Consider the following 13,309-nt stretch of genomic DNA (forward strand, 5'->3'; position numbering starts at 1 on the left):
ACTGATTTAGTGGTTTATTTTAATCGCACTTCATCGTTTGGTAGCTTTTATACAATATTAAAAGTTATGTTTTATTATTTTTTCTCTTTTTGCTGATTTGCCTGGTATCAACTGAGGGAGGAAAAGGATTCATGTATCGCATCATGCCTTCTATGCCCGCATCACGCTATCCATTCCCCGCATCACGCTATCCATCCTCCGCATCACGCTATCCATTCCCCGCATCACACTATCCATTCCCCGCATCACGCTATCCATTCCCCGCATCACGCTATCCATCCTCCGCATCACGCTATCCATTCCCCGCATCACGCTATCCATCCTCCGCATCACGCTATCCATTCCCCGCATCACGCTATCCATCCTCCGCATCACGCTATCCATTCCCCGCATCACGCTATCCATTCCCCGCATCACGCTATCCATTCCCCGCATCACGCTATCCATCCTCCGCATCACGCTATCCATCCTCCGCATCACGCTATCCATCCTCCGCATCACGCTATCCATCCTCCGCATCACGCTATCCATCCTCCGCATCACGCTATCCATCCTCCGCATCACGCTATCCATCCCCCGCATCACGCTTTCCATCCCCCTGCATCACGCTTTCCATCCCCCTGCATCACGCTTTCCATCCCCCTGCATCACGCTTTCCATCCCCCTGCATCACGCTTTCCATCCCCCTGCATCACGCTTTCCATCCCCCTGCATCACGCTTTCCATCCCCCTGCATCACGCTTTCCATCCCCCTGCATCACGCTTTCCATCCCCCTGCATCACGCTTTCCATCCCCCTGCATCACGCTTTCCATCCCCCTGCATCACGCTTTCCATCCCCCTGCATCACGCTTTCCATCCCCCTGCATCACGCTTTCCATCCCCTGCATCACACATTCCATCCCCCTGCATCACACATTCCATACAGCATGAGAAATAACACATTTACCATTTTGTTAAAGCGCCTCAAAATGTGAGGGGTTCACGAGTAATGTATAACATTTAGGGACCGGTCTTTGCTTTAATTGTAGCTGGGAGTGTGTAAGGAGGGAGTATAACACTTATGTATTTGCCCATAGATTAGGGAGATATGGTAGCTTTGAATAAAGAGGTTGTCGTCTAGTAGATGCTCCCAGTGTAACCTATTCAGGACCCTATTTAAAATAAGACAATGAATACTCACTTCCAGCAATGGGGCGGTATCGGCAATATTGGCGCCGCTGTTCCCGGAGGGTGACGTGACAGTGTTGAGTCATGCGCTGCAGGACATGTGCGGTTACAGTTTGCTCTCTTGAGCAGACAGGACGTCTGCCCTGACCGAATATTGATGAGCTGCAGCCAAACAGTGGCCGATCACCATCTGCAGCGGACACAACACAATATTGGAAGAAGGGTCCGTGAGGACTGTGCACCAATGCGAAAATGTTAAAAACATAACTTTTACAGTGTAATTAAAAACATGGTGATAAAAAAATGAAAAAGATTAAGGATCCATAATCTTACTCATTTCAGGTTAGCAACCATCATACATATTTAACCTGAACAGCTATGAATAATGATTGATAACCCAAAACGTGCTAGCTTATGGATCCTTGATCTTTTTGCTTTTTCTCGTCATGTTTTTAATTGCACAGTAATATAGGTCTTAACATTTTCTCATTGGTGCTGGAGCCCAGTCCACTCCATGCACCACACCCTGACCTGAGCAGAATTGAATACTCGTTTTTTGCCTTGAGGAAATATTGGTATTCAGAGTATTTTGAGTGAGACTATGTTGCTATAAGCACAACAGTTAAGTGTGACTCATCTTTGGAAAGACATTATGAGGGAAGGAGCAGTACAGCAGAGCCTATAGTGCTATGAGCGAAGAGCTGATTTGTAATGTGACGCTGTTAAACTCAGCTGCACTGTCTAATCATACAGGAGGTTAGACCAGGCGATCATTCTTACATCTCACATGCTGAGAAACCTAAGGTATTGTGGTGGCATGATCTTTCTCCAGCTTGTTGCTGCCTGCTTATAATTGGACAACTCGTACAGCAAGAAGTAAATATCCTCAGTGGAAACGATCTGATAACACCTACTTGGATTTAATAAAAGTTAACTCATCGTGTCCCAAATACTCTGATTGCTAATGTCGCTGCAACATAGGGGCGAAATAAAAATTTTTTTTTTTATATATTTACATACATATACACTACATACACGCAATATTGCATCATGTACCCAGTTCAAAATGGAAAAAATTGATGAAAAGGTCCTTTAAGAACCAGGGCTGTGGAGTCGGAGTCGGAGTCGTGGAGTCGGTGCTCATTTTGGTCGGTATAAAATGGACCGACTCCGGCTCCTAAAATATATAATAAATTGGGTACAGTAATTCAATGCAGGATGTGCTGAATATTTTTTCATAGGAGTTTGGGAAAGTTATGAAATGTCCTATAAATGGCTGTTATATTCCTGATCTAAGGCTACATTAACACAGCGTTTTTCCTGTGTTTTTTGAGGATATGTTTTTCAGCTGCAAAAGCAGATCATCTTTTTAAAAAACTGCATCACCTGAAAGGTTTTTGAGCTCATAGATAATGTTTTCAATAGCAAAAGCAGATTAGAAATCTGCTCTATCTGTTTATCCATATCGTATCTGTACCAAAAAGAATGAAAACCGGGTAGTACACCAATATATATTCTGTTCTAAATATCTTGACTATTGGATCATAAAAATGATTAAATGTCTGAGGTTCACATTGTACTACAATAAATTTTTCACTTAAATATAAGCAATATGTGTCGGAGTCGAGGAGTCGGAGTCGGTGTAAGGGAAATTGAGGAGTCGGAGTCGCAGGTTTGGCTTACCGACTCCACAGCCCTGTTAAGAACCCTGTATTAGTTAGAGCTGATAGGCAGCTCCAGATATGATGGGCATAAGGTGCATTTACACTGAAAGATTATCGTGAATGAGCTTTCCTATGAACACTCGTTTCATTATAATCTTGCTGTGTAAACAGGCTGCCGATCGCCCGATGAATGAGAGATCAATTGTTTACAGAGTGAAATGATTTTTATGATTGGTTAAAAATCTTCATTCTTGGCAGCTCATCATCTGGTGCAAACAGAACCTATGCTGTTGAGAACAATGGCAACCTATGTGCGCTGAAGGATCTATTACAGATCATGCGGTGCACATCGTTTGGCCTGGCCTGCCTGTGTTTAGCACCACAGGTTGATTCATGTGAATGGCTGGCATGGAAAATCAAAAATGTATAGCAATTAGCAACAGCCTATATTGGTTGACTGCACAGGATTCTGGAGCCTGGACTGGAAATAATCAGAGCTTTTTTATTTTCATAACATCCAGACAGTATTTAAAAATCTACAGACCACGTACATGGCGTTTAAAAATACTGAAGGCAATTGCTGAAAGTTTGAGCATACATGTGAGTATGTTCTTTGGCACTGCATACAATGAGTTCAAGGGTGATAAACGAGGGTGATCAATGAGTGGAACAGGCTGCCACGAGAGGTAGTGAGTTCTCCTTCAATGGAAGTCTTCCAACAGAGGCTGAACAGACATCTGTCTGAGATGGTTTAGTGACTCCTGCATTGAGCAGGGGGTTCGACATGATGACCCTGGAGGTCTCTTCCAACTCTAACATTCTATGAAACACAAAAAAGTCAGGCGTCCGGCTCTGTTCACATGTCCTGTAATGATCCGTTAGAACAGATCCAGCAGCAATCTGTTGGTAAAAAAGTTGCGCAGACAAAACTTTTTAGGCCGTTTTAAATTAACTGATATCTGCTGGATCCATTTTAAAAACATTGAAGTCTATGAAAAAAGAATCCGTTCCTCAGCCATCCATTCTACTTTCATTTGCAACAAATCCGTTTTTTGCTTACTGGATCCAGTAACGGATCCCTAATGGAAATGTGTAAATAGCCTAAGGGGATAATGAAGCATCCCTCATTTATTATGGGAATATGTCATTTCTGTGACGGAGCAGCAATACCAGAAACAACTATGAATATCTGGGCAGTGATCACTGGGGGCCATGGATAGACTGTGTAGATAAACATTATGTGAGATGTAATATTTGTTATGCTAGTTCTTGCGGTCTCTCCAAAACTTTGTGAAATTAGAGTATGTCAAAGAAAATAAATATCTTCAAGATCTAGAAGACATAATGCAACTGTTAGCAAAAGAGATCAGAAAGGGCCAAGACTTAGGATATTTAAAAAAAAAAGATTTGTGATGTAATTTCTTGGTTCAACACCACCATTTTCATGCTGATGCAGTGTGGCATCAGGGTAATGGGATTAGGGCTTGGCGTCAGCAGCTGTCATTGACACCTAGACCTAGGCTTAGTAATGAAAACGTGTCAGCCCGACACCCTCATTACTGAGCTGATAACACAAACACACAAGCACACATTGTCACCAGCCTATGTAGGAGTGTTAACAGAACAAACATACATAGGCTGTAACCAGACAGAAACTGTTAATTTTAAAGAATAAAAATAAATTGGGTGGGCTCCCTCGTAATTTTAATAACCAGAAGAGAAAAGGCCGATGGCTGAGGGCGGATGTTAATATTCTGGGAAGGAGCCAACAGCCATAATGGTTCCCAGGCTCCTAATATCAGCTCACAGCTGTTCACTTAGCTTTTACTGGCTAATTTACAGGGGGACCCCAAAAAAAAAAAATGGACATAGGGTCCTCCTATAAAATCTAACCAGCAATGGCTAGGCAGACAACTGCAGTCTGATATTAATAGCCTAGGAAGGGGCCATGGATATTGGCCCCATCCCAGACTAAAAACCATCAGCTCTCAGCCGCCCCAGAAAAGGCGCATCTATAAAGGTGTGCCAAATCTGGCGCTTAGCCTCGGTCTTCCCACTTGCCCTGTAGCGGTGGCAAGTGGGGTTCATATTTGTGGGGTTGATGTTACCTTTGTATTGTCAGGTGACACACAAGCCCACAGGTTAGCAATTGAGAGGAGTCTATAAGACACCTATCCATTAGTAACCCCATAGTGATACTGTATAAAAAACATACACCCAGAATAAATTCCTTTATATGAAATAATGAAAATAATGACACAGACTCCTTTAATGAATCTTAATTAAACCATACTCACCGAACGCCTAATCCACTGAAGCCAACGTCTCGTGCAACAAAAATAAAATAAACCACAATATTTCTCACCTGTCCGCAGAGAAGGTAATCCATAATGTCACACGACGATTCTGATCGCTTTGAGAGCAATCACTGATGTGACTGCTCTCAAAGACAGCCGGCGATACACTGCGGGAGCGATTACCTCCTGTCAGTGTATCACTGAGCTGCCTTGAGAGAGTTCACCGGAGTTCATCAGCTGATCAGCTACGGTGATCTCCCTTACAGCACCACCGCTGCGTGAGAAAGTTCTCACACAGCGGTCCCGAAAGTGAGAGAATCGGAGCCGATCAGCTGATGAACTTCGGTGACCTCTCTCATGGCAGCTCAATGGTACATGGTCTATAAGTTGGTTTATTATTTTACATTATTTCTAGGAGACGAGGGCATCGGGGATTTGGTGTGAGGGGAGTATAAAGGGTTTTTATTTTTTGTGAATGTGTATGTAATTATTTTGCCTTTTTTTCTTTAAACTGTGAGCACAGGCACCGGCAGATGAGACTACGTCAGCCATCAGCGGCACCTGCTGTCACTGTTATCAGTGATAGCAGACGTAGCCTGAAGGGAGCTGTAGTCTCATCAGCCCACGTCTGCTGACCTGTGGTAAGCTTTTTTCCGCAAGTCACAGTCACAGCTGCGGGGTCACGCTGACATCTGACAGCATATCCCCGCAGCGCTCTGACCGACGGTATTACCGGCGGTTGCGTTACAGACGATAAGAACCACTGCATCGGTGTTTCCCACGCCGTCACACAGATGGCAGCATGGGAAACACCATAGGAAACCGGTAAAACACAAAACAAAAACTCAGCAAATCTGTAAATATTTTTACACCTGCGTTTTTGCTGTGAATTTGACTGACTCAAATGAAGTCAATGGGTTAAGAACGCTGCAGAAACGCACAAAGAATTGACATGCTGCATAAAAAAAAAAAAAAAATGCACTGCAAACACTCAAGGAAAATTACTGATCATGTGCACAACACTTTTTCAACGCAAAATTGGCTGGAATTGAGATTGGACGCCAGAGTATTTGGAGAGTCCCTGACGTACCTAAACAATGGAAACCCCAGTTAAGTGACCCCATTTTGGAAACTAGACCCCCCCAAAGAACTTATCTAGATGTGTTGTGAGAACTTTGAACCCCCAAATATTTCACTAAAGTTTAGAATGCAGAGCTGTGAAAATAAAAAACTCTTTTTTTTTCCTCAAAAATGATTTTTAGTCCCCAATTTTTTTTATTTTCACAAGGGTAACCGAAGAAATTAAGGACCCCAAAAGTTGTTTTCCAATTTGTCCTAAGTACGTGGATACCCCATATGTGGGAGAAAACTACTGTTTGGGTACACATCGGGGATCGGAAAGGTAGTAACGTTTTGGAATGCAGACTTTGATGGAATGGTCTGGTCTGCGGGCGTCATGTTGTTGCATTTCCAGAGCCCCTGATGTGCCTAAACATTAGAAACCCCCCTCAAGTCACCCCATTTTGGAAACTAGACCCCCCAAGGAACTTATCTATGCGTGTTGTGAGAACTTTTAACTGCCAAATGTTTTTTTTCAACAAAAATAATTTTTTAGCCCCCAATTTTTTATTTTTACAAGGGTAACAGGAGAAATTGGACCCCAAAAGTTGTTGTCCAATTTGTCCCGAGTACGCCCATACCCTATATGTGGGGGTAAACCACTGTTTGGGCGCACAGCATAGTTCGGAAAGGGAAGGAGCACCGTTTTACTTTTTCATTGCTTTATTGGCTGGAATTGAGATCGAACGCCATGTTGCGTACGGAGAGCCCCTGATGTGCCTAAAAAGTGGAAACCCCCCAATTCTAACTCCAACCCTAACCCGAATCCTAAAACTAACCACAACCCTAACCCCAACACACCCCTAACCCTAATCTCAACCCTAACCACAAACCTAACCCTAACACACCCCTAACCCTAATTCCAACCCCAATCCCAACTTTAGCCCCAACCCTAACTTTAGCTCAACTCACTTTCGCCCAACTCTAACCCTATTGGGAAAATGGAATACTTTTTATTTTATTATTTTTCCCTAAGCAAGGGGGTTTGATTTACTATTTTTTTTATTTTGATCACTGTAATAGGGTCTATCACTGTGATCAAAATGAACCAATAGGAAAAATCTATTGTTGTCGGGTGCCGGCCGGCAGATCTCGGCGGGCGCACTGTGCATGCACCCGCCATTTTCTAACCGGAAGAAGACGCTGGCGGCCGTGGGAGGAAGCAGGAGGGCCCAAGGACACCGGGAGGTACGGGGGTTGGGGGATCGGGGACCCTATTTCTCTCTCCTCTGATGTGTGATCACATCAGAAGAGAGAGAAATTAAATGTCAAATCAGACTTTTTTTTGTGGACGCCGTTATACCGTTAATAATGACGATCACAACCCCGGGGTCGGTAAAAACCGACCAGAATCATATTCTCTGGGGTCCATAGGCTACCCCCGGCAGCAGAGACCCCGGAGACATTCCGACTCTGGGTGGGGCGATATACACCTTTTCCTCAGTGCCGTTAGATGGAGATAAAGATATATATCATAAAGCATAAAGCCAAATCTACAATGAAATGTTCACAAAAGACCTGAGACTGGGACGGAGATTTGTCTTCCAACAAGACAATGATCCCAAACAAAGCAAATTCTACAATGGAATGGTTCACAAATAAACGTATCCAGGTGTTAGAATGGCCAAGTCAAAGTCCAGACCTGAATCCATTCGAGAATCTGTGGAAAGAGCTGAAAACTGCTGTTCACAAACGATCTCCATCAAACCTCACTGAGCTCGAGCTGTTTGCCAAGGAACAATGGGCAAGAATTTCAGTCTCTCGATGTACAAAACTGATAGAGACATACCCCAAGCGACTTGCATCTGTAATCGCAGCAAAAGGTGGCGCAACAAAGTTAAAGGGGCCGAATAATATTGTACGCCCCACTTTTCAGTTTTTGAATTTCCACAAAAACTTAAAATAACCAATACATTTCGTTCAACTTAACAATTGTGTCCCATTTGTTGTCGATTCTTCACCAAAAACTTACATTTGGTATCTTTATGTTTGAAGCATGATAAGTGGGAAAAGGTTGAAAATTTCCAGGGGGCCGAATACTTTCGCAACGCACTGTATCTATCTATATCTCTCTCTGGCAAAAATTACGAGACCCCTGCAAAATTTTCAGTTTGTCTGATTTTTCTCTTTATTGGTATATTTTTGAGTAAAATGTAAATTGCTCTTTTATTCTATAAACTACTGACAACGTCTCCAAATTTCCAAGCAATAAGTTTTGTATTTTTTTTCTAAAAATGAGAAAATTAAATAAAAGAACCAGTGCTTTCAGACCTCAAATAATGCAAAGAAAACAAGTTCATAATCAGTTAGAAACAACAATACTAATGTTTTAACTCAGGAAGAGTTAAGAAATCAATATTTTGTGGAATAACCATGATTTTTAATCACAGCTTTCATGCGTCTTGGCATGCTTTCCACCAGTCTTTCACACTGCTTTTAGGCGACCTTATGGTACAAAAATTTATGCAGTTCTTCTTTGTTTGATGGCTTGTGACTATCCATCTTCCTTTGGATTACATTCCAGAGGTTTTCAATGGGGTTCAGGTCTGGGGATTGGGCTGGCCATGACAGGAATTTGATGTGGTGGTCCTTCATCCACACATTGATTGAGCTAGCTGTGTGGCACGGCGCATTGTCCTGCTGGAAAAAACAGTCCTCAGAGTTGGGGGGAACATTGCCTGAGCAGAAGGAATCAACTGGTTTTCCAGGATAACCTTGTATGCGGCTTGATTCATACGTCCTTCGCAAACACCAACTTGCCCAATTTCAGCCTTGCTGAAACATCCCCAGATCACCGATCCTCCACCAAATTTTACAGTGGATGCAAGACACTGTGGCTTGTACGCGTCTCCAGGTCTCCGTCTAACCATTAGATGACCAGGTGTTGGGCAAAGCTTAAAATTAGACTCATCAGAGAAGATTACCTTACTCCAGTCCTCTATGGTTCTATCCTTATGGTCTTTGGCAAACTTCAGCCTGGCTTTCCTTTGCTTCTCATTGATGAAAGGCTTTTTTCTACCTTTACATGACTACAGCCCTGCCTCTAGGAGCCTGTTACAAACTGTTCTTGCCTTGCACTTCACCCCAGCTGCCATTTGCCATTCCTTTTGTAGGTCACTTGATGTCATCATGCGGTTGCTGAGTGACATTCAAATAAGATGACGGTCATTCCGGTCAGTGGAGAGTCGTTTTCGCCTTCTGCCGATCTGTAGCTTTGTTGTCCCCAATGTCTGCTGCTTGACCTTGTTGTAATGGACTGCCGTCTTAGAGATTTTAAGAATGGAGGCAACATGATGCTCACCATATCCCTCTGCTAGTAAAGCCAGAATTGAGCCCTTCTTTTCCTCACTCAAGACTTTTCTTTTCAACTTCTTTGGCATGGTTAAAAGTTATTTTTTTTCTTTCTTATTATTATTACTTTTGGGATATTACTAGCACCTGTTTTGCCATTCAGCTTGTCCTATTGCAAGAGGATTGCGAACACTTCAGCAGGGTTTTTTTTTTATACTTTCCTTTGCTAAATAAGATTTGTTTCAGGTGATCACTTAATCAGAAGCACATTAAGTAGAATGAGGTGTACGCTGGTTGGAATTGAACTGACACTGGAATGGAATGGTGGTCAGACATGTAGAGAAGCTGATTTTTATTAAACAGTGCAGTGCGGAGCAGCGGGTGACAGAGGCAGGAGACGGCGGCTGTGGCTACAGCCTGTGCCGCTGCTAAAGAGAAATGAATATTAATTTCTCTTATAGCGCGCACAGTGACAGCTGCAGCCGCCGGCTTCCAGAAGACATCATACTCACCCTCCAGTGTGCCCACGTAGCATCTCGTTGGTGCCGGCTTCCGGCAGCTCTTCCTGTGTAAAGTGATCATGTGGCATCGCTCATTAAGGTAATGAATATGCATGCAGAACGCCAGTGACTGTCTGTCCGCAGTCTCCAATATCATGTCCGCTCTCTATCTGAAACTCAACCTCTCCAAAACTGAACTTCTTCTGCTCCCGCCGTCTACTAACCTCCCTAAATCTGACATTTCCCTCTCCGTGGGTGGTATCACAATAACACCCCGGAAGCAGGCGCGCTGTCTGGGTGTTATGTTTGACACCAATCTCTCCTTCACATCCCATATACAATCCCTTGCCCGCTCTTGCCGCTTACACCTAAAGAACATCTCTAGAATCCGCCCTTTTCTCACTATGGAAACAACAAAAACCCTCACTGTTGCATTGATCCACTCTCGCCTGGATTACTGCAACGCTCTATTAATTGGCCTCCCCGTCACTCGACTATCCCCTCTCCAGTCCATACTTAATGCAGCGGCCAGGATCGTCCATCTGGGTAATCGGTACTCGGACGCGTCCGCTCTTCGCCAGTCCTTACATTGGCTGCCCATTCATTATAGGATCCAATTCAAAGTACTTGTTCTCACCCACAAAGCTCTCCACAGTGCAGCACCCCCTTACATCTCTTCTCTCATTTCTGTCTATCGGCCTAGCCGATCGCTGCGCTCTGCAAACGACTTTCAACTAAACTCTGCACTAATCCGTACCTCCCACTCCCGACTCCAAGACTTCTCCTATCCTCTGGAATGCTCTACCCCAAGAAATCAGGACTGTCCACAATTTGCATAGTTTTAGGCGCTCCCTCAAAACACACCTGTTCAGAGCGGCCTATCACATTCACTAATCAAAGTCATTCTCTGTGTAAGTGTGCGTGTGTAGCCCACTCACTATCTCCATCCATCCTTCACTCCCGCAAGATGGCTGGACCTTCATTGTAAATACACCATTGTAAATACACACCTGTACTCTGTATCTCCCTCACCTCATTGTAGATTGTAAGCTCTCACGAGCAGGGTCGTCTTATTTTGCTTTAATTATTGTATTGTTAGCGTTGCTACTTATGACTTGTGTTTTGAAACTGTTAAACTGTAAAGCGCTGCGGAATATGTTGGCGCTATATAAAGATTATTATTATTATTATTATGCGTGTCCACTCCCATAGGCATGGAGGGAATAGTCATTATCTTAATGAGTGGTGCCATGTGATCGCTCAGCACAGGAAGAGCTGCTGAAAGCCGGTACGAGGTGCTGCGAGGGCACGCCGGAGTGCGAGTAGGATGTTTGTTTTTTTTTTAAATAGGAAGCATGCATACCAGGACAGGAGGGGGGGGGGGAGCCACGCATACCAGGACAGGAAGGGAGAGCCATGCATACCAGGACAGTGACGGGGGGATGTTGTGAAGTCATTTTCTGGTCTGCCTCTGGTTTCTGGTGAGGGAGCTGGTTGTGCTGACAGAGGAGTTGTGAGTTCTCTTTCCAGTCTCCCTCTGGTGGTGGCAGGCGGTAGTGAAGCTGATTAGCAGAGACCTGCCACCTGATAATGAGGAAGAGGATTGGACATAGGAGTCTCAGACTGGATTTAAGACAGCCGACTCCCTATTCCCATGCTGGTGATTTTTTCCTGCCTCCGGAGGTCTTAGTTTCCAGCTCAGTTCCTGCCTTCTCAAGCTAAATTGTCTTTGCTAATGTTCACATTTGATTTGGTTTGGTCTATTCAGTTTTTTGTTTGGTCAGCCAGCCCCGGCTGGGGCTGTGCTGAATTTCCACTCTTATGTCACTGTATGTGCCAGTTTGCTTTTTGTCCCTTATTAGTTTGGCCTCTTTTTGCTCTGTTCTCAGAATATGCCAGAGTGCTGATATAGTGGGAGAAGTCTAGTGACTTCAGGGTATTTTTTGCCATCAGAAGTGTTGGACATTTTTGCAGGGCTTTGTGGCGTGATTGCAGACAGTATCTTTCCTTTCCTGTCCTTTCTAGCTAGTGTGGGCCCCATCGTTTGCTCAGCCTATTTTCCTACCTGTGTTCGTGTTTTCATCTTGTCTCAGTCAATACATGTGTGGGGGCTGTCTATTCCTTTGGGGTCCGCTCTGGGGCAGTTTAGATTTCCCCTTTTCTTGCTTTAGGCTTATTTAGTCCTCCGGCTGTGACGAGGCGTCTAGAATCATCGTAGGTACGCTCCACGGCTACTGCTAGTTGTGTGGTTAGGATCAGGGGTCTGCAATCCGCGTAGTTACCAACCTCTCTGGTTTTCTGTGACTTGGCTTGGTCTTGTTTTCCTCCTCGGTGACCCATTCATAATAGGGGGAGCCACGCATACCAGGACAAGACAGTGCATACCCGGCTTATACTCGAGTCAGTAAGCTTACCTAGTTTTCTGTGGCAAAATTAGGTGCCTCGGCTTATACTCGAATATATACGGTGTGTGTATATATATATATATATATATATATATATATATATATATATTACACACACGTGTGTGTTACGAAGAATATTTCCTTTGAAAATGATGTGTAAACAGAGAATTGCTTTATGTAAAAGCTCATGTTAGACTGCAATGCAATTTTAATAGCAATCACACTGCACTCGGATGTAAAACGGATGCTAGGTGTGAAAAATCTGGTTGTACTCGCATGAAAAAAGTATGACAGTCGCATGACACTCATCCAATCAAAAGCGGACCGATTTTAAAATCGCTAGTGTGACTCCAGCCTAACAATTAGATCATTGTCTCTAAAGTTTCAAAAGAAAGACTATGAGGGTTGTGTGAGATATGTTAGCTTCAATCAATTCAACTGAACAGTGCAGCAATATCAGCAACAACCCATGGACAGGAATAGCAGCCATGTTATAATCGTGTATAATCCCTATTATAAGGGTTTACGCTTTCATTTTCTAGCAATGATCTGAGTGATCATTTCAATAATTCTTACAATACATGTGTAATATTGCTGAATTATATATACCTAGAGGATGATAGATCTGATATCCACGATAGTTGAGACCACTAGTAATCAGGTGCTGCTTAACTTATACTTTTTGGATAAAGTTTCCCAAAAAGAAACTTTAACTTGTTTCCTAGTCCGAAATATGAATTTGCTTTACGTCACCTACCTGGCAATGGGTGGCACCTAGTTTTCTATAAATACAAAAGGCATTGAAAACCATAAAGAAACAATCAAATGAGCCTAGAATCCATTCCTACAGATGGAGAATCCCGT

General features: G+C 43.5%; 1 protein-coding gene across 1 annotated transcript in view; it reads right to left on the minus strand.

The window, feature by feature from the left end:
• Positions 1 to 13,309, minus strand: part of PID1 (phosphotyrosine interaction domain containing 1) — a 74,861-nt gene that overhangs the window by 31,264 nt on the left and 30,288 nt on the right. The window lies entirely within an intron of this gene.

This window comes from Dendrobates tinctorius, unplaced genomic scaffold (genome assembly GCF_039654945.1).
Source record: "Dendrobates tinctorius isolate UK_male_01 unplaced genomic scaffold, ASM3965494v1 ptg000572l, whole genome shotgun sequence".
Lineage (NCBI taxonomy): Eukaryota > Metazoa > Chordata > Amphibia > Anura > Dendrobatidae > Dendrobates > Dendrobates tinctorius.